The sequence below is a fragment of the Cupressus sempervirens genome, chromosome 5, assembly GCF_028749045.1.
Source record: "Cupressus sempervirens isolate cs-2001-9-10 chromosome 5, ASM2874904v1, whole genome shotgun sequence".
NCBI classification, from domain to species: Eukaryota; Viridiplantae; Streptophyta; class Pinopsida; order Cupressales; family Cupressaceae; genus Cupressus; species Cupressus sempervirens.
Genome location: NC_143122.1, coordinates 424,404,779 through 424,419,141, shown reverse-complemented (window position 1 = coordinate 424,419,141; position 14,363 = coordinate 424,404,779). Strand labels below are relative to the sequence as shown.

Here is a 14,363-nt window from a genome sequence, read left to right as displayed (position 1 = left end):
TCCATTGAGATCCCCATCCACTTCTGTTCCGGTATAGGTAATGGCTGCAATAATCCTGCTGGGTAAGTATGCTCCGACTTGTTCTGCTAACAAGTCATACACTCACGGACATGGCGTAAAACATCATCTTTGAGACCCTTCCAAGAGAATCTCTCACGAATCGACCTGTAAGTCTTACCATATCCTGGGTGTCCTGCTGTAGGAGTATCATGGAGAGCATGCAAAATTTGTTCCTTCAACTGAGAACCTGGAACAAGGTAAACCCTGCCTTTGTAGTAGATAATATCATCTACCACATTGTATCTGTCATCCACTATCAACCCTTCCAAGATCTCACAAGCATACTGATCTTTGGAGTACTCAACTAAAAGTTGAGCCTTCCAATCCGCTGAAATCTCGCTTAATGAACGTAGGGCAGCCAATGAAGGTTTCCTAGAGAGTGCATCAGCCACAGTATTATTCTTCCCCTTTATGAATTCGATGTCAAAGTCCAAGCTTGAATTTTGCTAACCCATTTTTGTTGTCGATCATTGAGCTCTGTTTGATTTAGGAAATACTTCAGACTGTTATGGTCTGTTCTCACCACAAATTTGCTGCCAACAAGATACTATCTGAACTTAGCTAACGCATGCATAATAGCCAACATTTCCTTATCATAGGTAGAGTACAACTTTTCATTGTTTTGCAGCTTCCTACTCTCATAGGCAATGGGGTATCTATTCTGCATCAACACTGCTCTTATACCCAAACCCGAAGCATCACACTCTAGGACAAATGGCTGCTAGAAATCAGGTAGTGCCAAAACGGGGCAAGTACTCATAACCTCCATGAGTCTATCAAAGACCCCCTGTGCTTGTTCCGTCCATCTGAAAGCCCCTTTCTTAGTGAGATCTGTCAAAGGTGCTGCCAACTGTGAGAAACCCTTCACAAATCTTCTATAATAAGCACACAATCCAAGGAATCCTCGTAACTCAGTAATGTTCCGAGGAACAGGCCAATTTTGAATCGTTTGAATCTTCTCTTCATGCACCTTCACCCCCTCAGCATTGATCACATGACCCAAATATAACACCTCCCTCAATCCAAACTCACATTTGGAGAGCTTAGCAAATAGAGACTGACTCTCCATTATGCTAAGTACCTCCTCGAGATGTTTGAGGTGGTCCTCCCAAGTATTGCTGTAAATCAATATGTCGTCAAAAAACACTAGAACCGATTTCCTCAACTGCTTGTTGAAGATATGATTCATACAGGACTGGAAAGTAGCTGGTGCATTGGTAAGGCCAAAAGGCATTACCAGAAACTCATAGTGTCCGTAGTGACAACGGAAGGCAGTCTTGTGTACATTCTCTACCCGTACCCGTATCTGATGATAGCCTGAACGAAGATCAATCTTAGAAAAGTAGACAGCCCCATGTAACTCATCTAACAACTCATCAATGCGCGGAATGGGATATCTGTTTTTTATTGTCTTCTTGTTCAAAGCTCTATAGTCTACACACATCCGTAGAGTCCCATCCTTCTTCTTAACCAGCACTATAGAAGAAGCAAAGGGGCTAGAACTAGGCCGAATGAAACCCATGTCCAATAGCTCATGAATAGTCTTCTCAATTTCATCCTTATAGGCTCTAGGATGACGGTATGGGGTAGTAATCACTGGCTTCGCTCCATCCTCCAACTCTATACCATGCTCAAACCCTCTATCTTGTGGTACTCCAGGAGGTATATCACCAAACACTCTACCGTGACGACCCATCACTGACTGAATGTCCACATGAAATACACGGTCATCTTGAGATATGGGTGTTTTGGATTCAACCAAACAGTGTGTAGCCCAAAGCACATCATTATGCCTAAGGATGCTCTCCATCTTGCGAGAAGTCACCTCTCTAGGTCCACCATCTGACGCTGCCCTCAAAATCACCTTCTGCCCACCAGAAAGAAACTCTAATTGCATATGGTGGTGATCAATCATGTAACGCCCAATACCTTGTAACCATTGCATGCCCAAAACCACATCATAATCTTCTATGGGAAGCACATAGAAGTCATCAGTCAAAGTATAATCTCCCATCTGAATACTAAGTTGTGGAATCCGCTTGGTACAACCCAAGATAGCACCATCAACCACCTTCACTCCAAAACCACCAAACTCCTCGTACTGTAAGCCACGCCTCTCAACTAATTTCTGATCAATAAAGTTATGCGTAGCACCTGTGTCTACCAAACTGGTGATCTGCTTACCCTTAAGTGTACCTTTCAACCGAAAGGCATGAAACTTAGGATAACTGGAGAGGGTAGCCATAGCTACTTTAGCTGATGCCACAGGCTCAGGGGTGTCTAACTCCAACTGTGTCTGAAACTGCTCAACATGCTCTGTATTATCCTCAATATCAGTATCAGGAACCTCCTCATCCCCTAACTCAGAAGTCACCTCAATCAAATGAACCTTTCCTTTACCCATACAACGATGTCCTGGTTCCCATGGTTCTTTGCAAGAAAAACACAACTTTTTCCTCCTCAATTCATTCCTCGTCTCCTGATTCATCCAAGGAGTTTTAGATGAGGTCCCTCCTTTGTTCTGTGATGTATTGGCCTTTTGTGCAGGCCGTGAATTTCTAAATGGTTTCTTATTTACTTGATAAGAAGTGGGAACAATATCCAGTCTCAATGTCACATCAATAGCCTCCTTAAGAGTAGCTGGTTAGAAAGCACGTACCAACCCCTTTAGCCTATCTTGCAAACCCTCAACGAACAACATCACACTACGTTTCTGGGGCATATCAGGTACCATAATTGCAATATGCTGGAACTCATTAATATAGGCTTCTGCATGACCAGTTTGTTTAAGGTGAGCCAACTCTCTGTAATAAAGTTCTATATCCTCACGGTGAAACCGTGCAATGAGTCGCTCGGTGAACTCAGCATAGGAGTGAACTAAGGCATGATCCTGGGTGACCAATCCATGGTGCCACCAATCATAGGCAATCCCCTCTAAATGCAACACAACAAACTGAATAGCCTCACGTCTAGCTTGTGGACCCAAGCTCGTGCGCTAGTGTCTCCTGAGCCATTATATGGGGCCAATGTAATCTTCCCAGTAGCTTTGTTGAGGTCATAATTCTGCTGCTGCTGTGGTAGTCTATTACCACGATCTCCCCTGAACCTGTTTGTATCTCTACGCTGTGCACAATACTGGGGAAGAGGGAAGACGTCCCTAACCTCACGAGGTAGAGCTCTCCACTCAGCTGTGGCCGCCAAAACTGACTCCTGAAACCCCACTTCTGATGGTTCCACTTGTGCTGGCCGTTCACTTGGTATGAATTGGGGAAGCAATGGCCTATTTGTAGTAGGTGTATGATGGCGATGCCTCCTACTGGAATGAAGGGAGATCCCAACTAAAGAATGGGACTGATGGTTGCGTTGACTACCAGCCATTGAAACTGATCTACCTTGCCTGCCTCTATGTCCACCCATCTCCAAACGCTCCAAGGTATCCTGTAATCTGTCTAAAGCCTGAGCAATCCTGGCCTGAGTAGTGAATAGGGTCCGCACCATCTCTCTTTCTTCTGTCTCTGTAGGCATGCCGTCGCCAGCAGCACCCTATGCCTCACCCATAGTTGGTATTTGTGTGTCTCTGGTGGCCTCTGCTTGCCACTGGTTTCTCCTACGCTCGTAGAACATGTGTATTTCTCCACCAGGATGCATAGATTTGTATTCAATCCACCAACTAGTGACTACCCAGATGCCAAAATGAATTATCGAAACTTTTTAGCCAATACCCAGAAGCCAAAAATTGTTGTAATAATTTCTCACAAACCCTACAGGCTGGCAAGATGTAAGCTCTGATACCACTGAAAGATCCCTGATGGATCTCTACTGCTAATCTGCTGTAGCTTAATTATATTTTTTTCTTTTTAATTTTCTTTTTCCTGTTTATTAAAGTTTTCTTGCAGAACTAGACAGAAATGCAGAAGAGTTTGTTTGTTTTTGCGTTTTTGATGATTATTCAACATAGAAATGAGAAGGAGCAAACGATATGAAAAGAGTCTGAAAATAAATAACAATATGCAGCAAAATCAGAATTGATACAAATCGTGCGAGGCAGATCTCTGAATTATAGAGCCAAATAAAGGATCCAGTACATTTTCCCTAACAATGACGCCAAACTGGCTGATGGAAAAGGACTGTGAACATGCAAACGTCTGCTGCTGATTATCTGACTCTCTATATTTCAAAGTGCTGCAAATGGCAACTACTGCTGCAAGGCTCACTTTCCCATGTACCAATAATCGTGCCCAGCTAAACAATATTGCAGACCCAAGCTGAAATGACGTCCTCCTTCCTTGATAACAGCTGATACCACTGAAAATTCCAAGACCAAATACTGTTGAGGGTTACGTCCCAGCCAATAAATACCCTGGGGTTTGCGTCCCAGAATAAAATCGCCCAAGCAGAGCAAATTTGTAAACAAGTTTAAAATGCATAATATGAATGAGGAATGGCGCCTCCATCTCCTTATAACCCCTTCCAAAGCAAATCGAACCCTAAAGAGACTCCAAAAGGCGTTGGGTTACAAAAGTGATTTAAGTCTTATTTTAAAGTGGCAATGTTATTAAAAATGACCCTTTTTCTCCATAGACATAAATCCGTTCACCGAATCGCCCTGAGACCAAAGAGAAAGATTTAGAAAAGTTCAAGACCTTTCCAACGAGCTATCACACCAAGGGGTACGCATCCAAATGAGGTCAAAATTCCCCTTATTACTCCAAAATGGCTATTAACTTAGCCTTATTTAATTATTAAACGCTAACTTAGGAAATATTAAAAATATAACCCAAATAGCTACAAAATGCCCAACTGACATCACAAACCATGAAATCATCCTGTCACCTGTTTGTGACTGAAATCAAAAATCAAGGATCCACTGGCAGTCTCATCCCTAAAATCTAGGAATGCTCCTAAATTTTAGGAAACAAGCTCTATCTCTCTGAAACTGAACCCAAAGAGAAAACTCATGGAAACCCAACCCTGTGCATGATCATACCTCCTAAAATGTAGGAATGAACACCATAAATATAGGAATTGTCTCCTAAAAACAAGGAACGTCTCCCAACTGATCAATAACCGCCAGAACACCAAGTCCCCAACACTGAATAACCATACTGGGTCTCTATCCAACCCTGTCAGCCTACAAGACCCCATAATAAGCTGACTCACATGTCTTTGCTAAACTGAGCTAGAGTGGGGACATGACATTCTCCGCTCTACCATACTCGCATAGAGTTTGCTTAATAGAGGGTTCACCATGATGGTGCGATAGTTGGAAGGGTTGATGACATCCCCGCTTTTATGGAGAGGAATAACTATACTGGTGCTCCACTCTGTGGGAAAGCAGCCTTGTCTGACCATATTAAAAATGTTCTTGATGTGTGGAGTCAACAAATCTGCCCCCCACTTTAGAAATTCAGCCTACAACCCATCAATATCTTGAGTTTTTTCACTTGCAAATCTCCTTATCCCTAGAGTAATGTCTTCATCAGAAAATAGATCATCCGGATTGTTGGTTGTGGGGAGTGAAACTTCGTCCTCCGGTCTCTCATAAAGAGTCTTTGCATACTCTAACCATTGAGAATCCGTAATTTTATTTTCAACCTGTTTCTTAGCTTGTTGTAACTTCCTCCAAAAATCTTTAGGATTGTGCTTTCCTAACATGATTAGCTCCTTCTTTCAATTAATCACATATTCTTGTTTTTTGGATTTGATCAGCTGTTTGTATTCTCTTATGATTGGTTTGTTTTCCTTTCTCCCTTTAAATTTCCTTTTTGCAGCCTTGCATTCTTCGTCATACCATGGGTTAGCCAGAAAGGTGTTTGAGATGCTGTTCTTTATCCTTGTTCTCTTGCAACCCTTTAGTGCTTCCTTAATTAGTGGGATTAGAAAACTGCTGCTGATGTGACTTTTTTTTATCACTGTTTTCCTTGATATTTGTTATGTCATGATGCATTTGGAGCTGCTGTTCAAGAGCGGTGCAAAATATCTTTTTATTATCATTGTTTATAAGAATCTTGCCCTTTTTATGTCCTTTTATGCTTTCATCTAGGACCTGATTACTTTTCTGTCTTTTGACCTTCATATTGTATGTAATATAGGGGCATATGGTCTGAATTTAGCTCTATGGGACATTGTTTAATTCTGAAATCAACTACTTTGGTGATGATTGATTGCGAACATATTAGATAGTCTACCACACTTTGTCCGTTATATGTTTTGTAAGTAAATTTATTTGATACCATTACACACAACTAATCCGTGGAGGCTGCATAGCCTTAAGAGCTCAGCCCCAAAGTGAGACACACCACCTTTTTCATCCTGAGAAGCCCGTTTGCTGATATTACATCATCTTCTTTTAGCCACAAGGGATTATTGTCCTCTGTTAGATCATTGCCGAGCTGAATAGCTTGGTTACTCACTGTCCTAGCATTAGAATCTCCTAGAAGGATTGTGTTACTAGTTTGATTAAAGGAAAGCACGTCTTTCTTTAAAGCTGCAAATGGATCTTCGTTGTCTAGATGTCTCTTTTTGTAAAATTTAGAGCTTTTTGGTGGGAAATGGCGCACTGCTAGCCATGTGATCTCCTCATCATCTTCAATCTTCAGCCATGCAAATTTTTCATTTGGGTCCTCTTTCTCCAATTTTATGATTTTGTTCCACGTATCTTTTATCAAGATAGTAATACCTCCATGACCTTTACCTATCTTTGTTTCTTCATTCCACACGAAGATTTTATTGTACCCTTCAAAATCTGGAATCCTACATCCCTCATGTTTGTCTGTTTCTATGAAACAAATAATGTCTTGTCCCTCTGCTATGGGCCCCAACTCCGGTCCTTTTCTCCATGGATATCCTCTACAATTCCAACTCACCATGCTTAGATACTCTCGTGGGGCCCTAAGTTCCTATTTCTGATTCGCTGATTTGTCAGCAATTTGTGTTTTATCGTTTCTCATCCAAGCCCATTTGCCGGCAGCCCTTGCTGATTTTACTTTTTCCCACTCCTTCCTTTTTTCCTCCTACTGGATAATGGTTAAATCCTCGTCTAAGTATATTTGGGTGTCTTTGAGTAGCCCCTTGTTCTTCAAATTGCACTCTTTTCTTGTATGTTGCTGAAACTAGTTCCAGTTCCTGGGTTTGAGTCTGACTAGTTGTAGGTTCCTTTGTTTGCCCCATCTTTTATTGTAGGAATCCCTGTCACAGTTTCTTGAGATTCCTCTTGTGTTGGTGAAACATCTTTTGCTTGTTCCTTTGTGTCAGTTACTAGGAGGTTTTTAGTTGTCCTTGGTAAAATCGTGATAAGTTTCCTCTTTTGTAGTTGTCTTTTTCTTCTTTCGGATTTGTCTGCGTTTAAGTATCCGTAGGTATTGCTTTTCATTGACGAAAATGAATTTGGTGTTTACATCGTGATGCTTTTCCTATTGCGTTTTTGGTGAGATGTATTGACGATCTATGATAGCCCTTGGTTGTGATTGCTTTTGAGGACTACAAAGCAACCACTATTTAGGTTCAAATACTGGTTTAGGTTCCCATACTGCTGCCTGTCCTGATCCTGAATTTTCGGTGTAGGGCCTCCTATTCTTAGGCTCACAAAATTCTGCATTGTTAACCCAGATGTAGAATCTCTCTATGTTTGTGTTCGTTTTGTGTTTAGGGCTGGTGCTTGTTTTGTTGTGAGAGAAAAGTTGAAAGCAGTTTTCGGGTTCCAAACCGTTCATAAACAAATACAATAGAAAAAGAAGAGAACAAAGGATAGTTTGCAGAGTCCAACCTATAATCTCGATGTTTGATAAAAAGAAAAATACGGTTTTGTCTCTCCTACTTTGTCATCTGCTGCTCCCTATGGGCCCAACCTGTCTTTGTTGAGAATCTGATGCTCAAATGCTTAAAATCCGTTTCCACTCAACCAAAAAGAAATCCCAATTCCATTCGCTTGGCAACATTGTTGAGAAATCCGAAAAAAGCCCAATGCTATTATAGCGATCACTCTGGATTGGGTCGTCTTTAAACGTTGTGTCATCGGCAAAAACTTAGTACCGATCCTCTCTTAATCCCAAAGCTTCTCTTCTGACCCTTTTTTCGTCTAGCCTGCTTGGGACCTGTACTTGCACTTGCACCAAGAACTGGAACTAGTTAGACTCAAACCCAAATCTGTGCATAGTGAGACTCTCCGATTTGTGGGTGGCCCTCGTTTCACCTTTTTTCCTCGCTGGGCAGCAGGGGATCTTCAATTGCTTACCAATTCCTTGCAATAAAAAATGACATGGGCTCATCATCAGTTTGCTCAGAAAAAGAACCGAATTATTAAAGTGGTTTAAGTTGGAAGATTTTCTCGTAGGCTATGTTTGTCCACATAGATGTTAAAATCATATATCTATCTATGTAAAGCTTAGATTAAAATATTGCAGATATCTGTGTGACAAGTTCAGTTATCGCGAGAAGATCTGTTGCGCGCAAAGTTATGTAACTTTTTGGCACGAAAATATTTCAGAAAATTTCCAGAATGTCACGGAGAAATTGGCAATATATTGACAATATCTTGATGTTTTATTTCGATAAGTCAGGAACTTATCACCCATAGACGCATATATAGAGAAACAACCCAGAAAGGGCAAAACAATCATTTTTTGATTGCATAGACAAGTTCGGAAAGGAGAGAAAGGGTAGACTATTCTGATATTGTACTTGTATTTACTTATAATATTACAAAGACAATTTTCTATTTTTAGTTTGCTTTAGAGCGACTATCAGACTATAGATACCAGCCATCAGTGTTCCAAAAATGGATGTGATTTTATTAACTATTTGCATTTATATATATCTAGATCAAGTTGTTTGGCTTGTTTACTCATTCTTGACTTGTTAGATGCATCTCCTTGCTGAATTTTCCCCCAAAAAAAGACATTTCTAATTAAATTTAAGCAATATTTTAAGTTCCTGATGTTTTCTTCAAAAGTTTTCAACTTATCTCTAATATTTTTCTATATATAAAGTATCAGCTTGTAATAGTACCTGCTGTTCTGATTTTAAATTTTCAGTGTTGGGTTCAATGGTATTATGTCAAACAGTGGGTGCACCAAATCTGGTGTAAGTTGCTGAGGTACAAACTAACATAATCCCAATTTGATGCCAAAGTTTCAAACCATGTATTCAACCTTTCAAATCTTTTGACAACAGAAACATGCAACAATATATATGTTCGGAAATGCAATTCAAATACCACAACAATACATCCAAATGCTAGTTATAATAGCATGACCACCACTACCAACTGATTTACTAAACTAATTAGAGTTTATGCAAGAGCAGATTATAGATGATTCCACAGAAAATACAGGGAACCTGTTATTTTCGTTGAGACTGCCGTGATTGACAACCCGCATAGACTTCACAATAACCTTGCAATAACCTTGGCGAAGAGGTGCCGTCCAAGGAGTTCTCACCTGCCATGACTGATCAGATCTTTGGAATGGTTTACTGTGCTCCTTCCTTCAGCTGTTACGTGGTCTTGTCTGACTGCTGCTGTGACCACCCACACTCTCCAACTACGACTGGTTCCAGCCACACCTGCAATATCTGGTATGCTCCCCGCGGGATGCTAAGAGTCATAATGTGAGTGCACACAGATTTGTTTCTCCAACACGTGCCTCCAGCTGACTCAGTCACTGTGATGAGGGGAAATAGAAATATCAGAGCCACTTAGAAATACGTCTCTGCTGAGATTGGAGTATTCAATGCCCACATTTTACAACAAAAAACTTAATTCAAAAAATAATCATTCGAATGTTCATTATCCTTCCTGACCTGCCTGTAGTAATCTGATGTGAAGAACAATCACAATGTTCTCCCCAATGTTTGAACATTCAACTGCCTGGAATGACGTGTTTGCAACAACACTTATAATATTATTTTTCCAGCTAAATAAATGCAGAACTTACTTCAGACTTAAAAGTGTGATTCCAGATATGCTCCAATATGCTAACTCCAGTTCTAAATCTGAATGCAGTATAAATGAGGAGCTGTGGCTACATCCAACCTCTCAACGCTTCTCAAGGGGTTTTGTCCTTAAGAAAACCAGTCACATTTAAGCAACCAACTCCATCTTTTGTGTATATTCATATAATTATCCCCATTCCCAAGGAAGCCTATTGCTTTTATAACCTCGATATGAGGGAGAGCACAAACAACTAAGCAATGTGGGGATTAAGACCTTTTTCGTCTTTTAGTCACTTAAGTTAATTTTTTTTAATAAAATGACTAAGTCATAAAGTAACTTTATAAATCCACTTTATAAAATAAAGTGATTCAACTATAGAAAAGCTCCCCAAACTTTAATATTTCACCAGAAACCAGATAAATTCCTGTGACTGGCTGGCATCCTCTACATTAAAGCAGTTAGCCTATCCGGATTGAAAGATAGATCAACAAGGCGCTGGAAAGGCCTAGCGCTTAGAAAGGGACATTGCATAGCTACTTTCTAGGTGCACAGCTTCTAATACTTATGCATGAGGCCATTTCCAATGTTGTGGTGCCTCTTTATGGATTTGTAGCTGAAGCTAGACAACATTACTTCTAGGTCTTAGAGATGCTTCAAAATGAACTCCTTTTTTCTTAGTTGAGTATTATGGTGTGTGTGATTTTCTGGAAACCGATGAGCACAATAGAGCTGTTCTCTTGATGAAAGAGCTGAGCCATCATTTGGGGTGCGGTGTGATAATTTCCTTTATTGTGGCTGAGCAGTGTTCCTTTTACTGAATTGAGTTTGTTATAGAATGGATAGATGCATGAGATTGTGAAATCAAATAATGCCATTACAGAGCTATAATAGCTACCAGCTGTTTTAGCCTTGGTCTGAGATTGAAGAGGGGATGAAAAATGAAAATGTGATTTTTGAGATGAAGATTTTTGGAAGAGCTGTATTACTGCATATATTGCAGGAATTGAAGGAGCTGTGGGTCAGTTTCATAGATTTCTGAGTATGGTATTCTGAAATGAAGTGCATTTTTCAGATGGTGTTCAAACTGAGGTTGGTGCCTTAGTTGATTGGAGTTTGTGCTTCGTGGAGAGTTGGTGCACACTGATGTAAGTTGGGTTGGTGCCCTTTTGTTAATGAAAGCTATTGTTGTCCCATGGTTTTTACTTGAAAATGTTTTCCATGTGAAATTTTTTGTTCTTGTTTGCTTTCTTTATTCTACTTTTTGCTCTACGTGGCTCATGTTTTAGAAGTTTAAAATACTGATTCACTGCCCCCATCCCCTCTCATTATTTTTTGTGTGCTCTTCATCAAGAACACAATAGCTCAAGAGCTATGTGTGAAGCAATTTCCTTGATGAGCATAGAGTGGATATTGTTTATCATACATTAATTTCTGGTGGGAATGACATGTATCATGAATTTGGCATTAGATGCAGTAGTTAATGTAAAATTTTCCCATTATAGAGGACTGCATAATTAGAAGTTTTCCCATTATAGAGGACTGCATAAAATGTTTCTTTGGAATGGCTGTCTATAAAGCTCTCTTGTTCTGGGAAGATTTTTCTATTTGAGGATTTTCATACTTTCACTTAGTACAGTTTCTCTTTCTTTGTTTTCATTTCATGGAATACATATGCAACATAAGTGATTCATGTGCCTTAAATGATCTTGAGCACATTTATTTAAAATTTATGTGGCATGGATCATATTGATTCTCATATATGAATGTTTCTTATTAGTTAGAGATAGTTGAGTCATTGCTAATGCAAAATTTGATATGAGATATCATTGTTTTGATGGACTGTATCAATGTAGTGGCCATCCCCTTCGCAAATAATTGCACTCTTGTTACCTTTGAGACTTTTTTGAGAGATGGTAATTTTTTCTCCTTTTATTTGTTTTATTCAGCTGCACACAGGCCAGAGATGCTATCTGTATATTTGGTTGAGAGGGCACTCTGCAAATTTATTTGCTGAATGGTTTTGGTGTATTCACAGGACATAAATTGAGCAACGGAAGCACAGTAGAAAAGATTTAATGGTCTAGTAGCTCATCCTTCTCATGCTGTTTAAGCACAAATTTCCAATTGTGAATTTAGTTTTGATATCGGGTAAACTCTTACAATTATAGTTTGTTGCATAGCCTTGCTATAATAACTAGTGAGAAAGTACGTAAAGCAGATTACAGTTTAAACAACTTGTGGTATTAGTGGTACTAGTGATATATATAATGGTATAGTTAAGGATGTCTATTTGTGCTGGATTTGAGTGTAAATTTACTGACAGCATATCTGATCACTCATCAGGGAACTGCCAAAGAGTTTTTTTGAGTTCATTGTGAGGAGTGTAATTAAAAATTTCAAGGCGATTTACCATTGGTAACTGATATAAAAGTAAAGGCTTATAAATATATGCAATTGAATTACAAGTTTAAACTCTCGAATACAAATGTAAATGCCCTATTAAGTACTAGTCTATTGTTATACAATGAAAGGAATTATATTAGTGCCCACATATGGTGAAGAATTGGTTAATGCGATTGGAAAATACAATTTTACAATAGTTAAGGTCGAGACAAAAAGTGCGCTAGAATCAAAGACAACAAAATAAAGATAACAAAATCAAGAAAACATTGAAGAGTTCTTTAGTTCAAACAAGCAACACAGTGCGGAGTAAAATACCATGTTTCAAAAAGAAGAGTCCCACATTTGTGGATGCGAGGATCTTTAGATGGTGGGGGATGTTTTAGATGCGGCTACATCTTTCTATACCCCAGAGGAGAGAATATATGGTGATGATTGTTTTATGTAAAAGTTATTGGTATGCCATTGACAAGGACTACTAGTACTACCATAGGGCCTAAGAGGATGAGGAAACATCATTTGGGTTCCAACGTGAGAAATTTGCTCTCATAACTAGAGAATATGCAGAGTGTAAATTATAATCATATTGTGTAAGTAGATGACCTGTTTTCTAAAATACGATGAGGGTTAGAGCTACTAGAAGCTATTATTAGGGGAATGTTGATATGATGAGATCTCTAGCCTCTATGCATATGCTAGTAAAAGATATTTCTGTAAGCTTTAGGCTGTTGGGTCCATTAGGGGACCTAATACTAAGATAACTATAGTACAAGATGCATATGCAAATTCCACCCAAAATACAATGTCCCTACTGGGACTGCTACCAAAAAATTGTTGTGGCTGCTCAAAATATATTAATTCGTTGTTTCCCAAAGAATTCATTATACCAATGATGGTCCAAGATGAACATTATTTTTCATTGATATTTTAATGTCTATTACAACTGCTAACAGAAGGTTTCAATTGAAAATTTCGTAACAGACTGGAAATGGATTATCAGATTCAAAACAATTAACTCTTAGCTCCCTTACGGTGACATCCTAACATGCAAGAAGAAATGTGATAGGGGAGACCTGGAAGTGGTGTTTGCAAACCCTGATTTTCGGTGGTAGGCGTGTGCCACGGTTGAGTGGTCTGTCCATGCCGGCCCTGCTTGTTCAAGCTCAGTGTCTGTCCCACAACACTCACCTTGTATCTCCGCCTTGAGTTCCTTTAGCCTGCACATTATCTCCGCCTTGAGTTCCTCTAGCCCTCATACTATCTCCGCTTGAGCTCTTGTAGCCCGCACACTATCTTTGCCTTGAGTTTTTGTAGCCCGCACACTATCTCCGCCCTGTCATACTGTCCGAACTGTCCCGAGTTTGTATTAACCAACTTCACACGGGTGTCTGCTGTTTGGTTGGAGTTTAGGAGGACATCTACCATGCGTCAGATGACCCTGAGTATGTTTATCATTGTTGAGCTGGTCTACGTCCAAATGTACGTCACATTTGATTGCTAGAAGCTGCCGGCCAGTTGCTTACCCCCGTGTCTGCGACTGCTGAACTTTATGCTCAACGTACCTTCCCCTTGGTCACCTGCAACTCCTTCCCTATCTGCTGCAACCTTAAGAGGAGTTCCTGCTGATTCCAACGTGCTGCCTCCAATTCAGGCCTGAATACCATAAAGTGATACCCTGGTGCTCCGTCCAGCTTCTCAATGCTTCTTAAGGGGTTTTGTCCTTAAGAAAACCAGTCACATTAAGCTACTAACTTCATCGATCCAATATATTGATAAATCTCATGTTTACAATCCCAAGAAAGCCCATTGCTTTTATAACCTTGATATGAGGGTGATCACAAACAACTAGGCAATGTGGATAAACCCATTTTCGTCTTTTATAAAATGACTTTAAGTTACGTTTGTTATAAAATGACTTTAAGTTATAAAGTAACTTTATGAATCCACTTTATAAAATAAAGTGACTTAACTA

At 39.7% G+C, this 14,363-nt stretch overlaps 1 protein-coding gene across 1 annotated transcript in view; it reads left to right on the top strand.

Annotated features, from left to right (window-relative positions):
• Nucleotides 1–14,363, top strand: part of RNL (RNAligase) — a 264,836-nt gene that overhangs the window by 81,404 nt on the left and 169,069 nt on the right. The window lies entirely within an intron of this gene.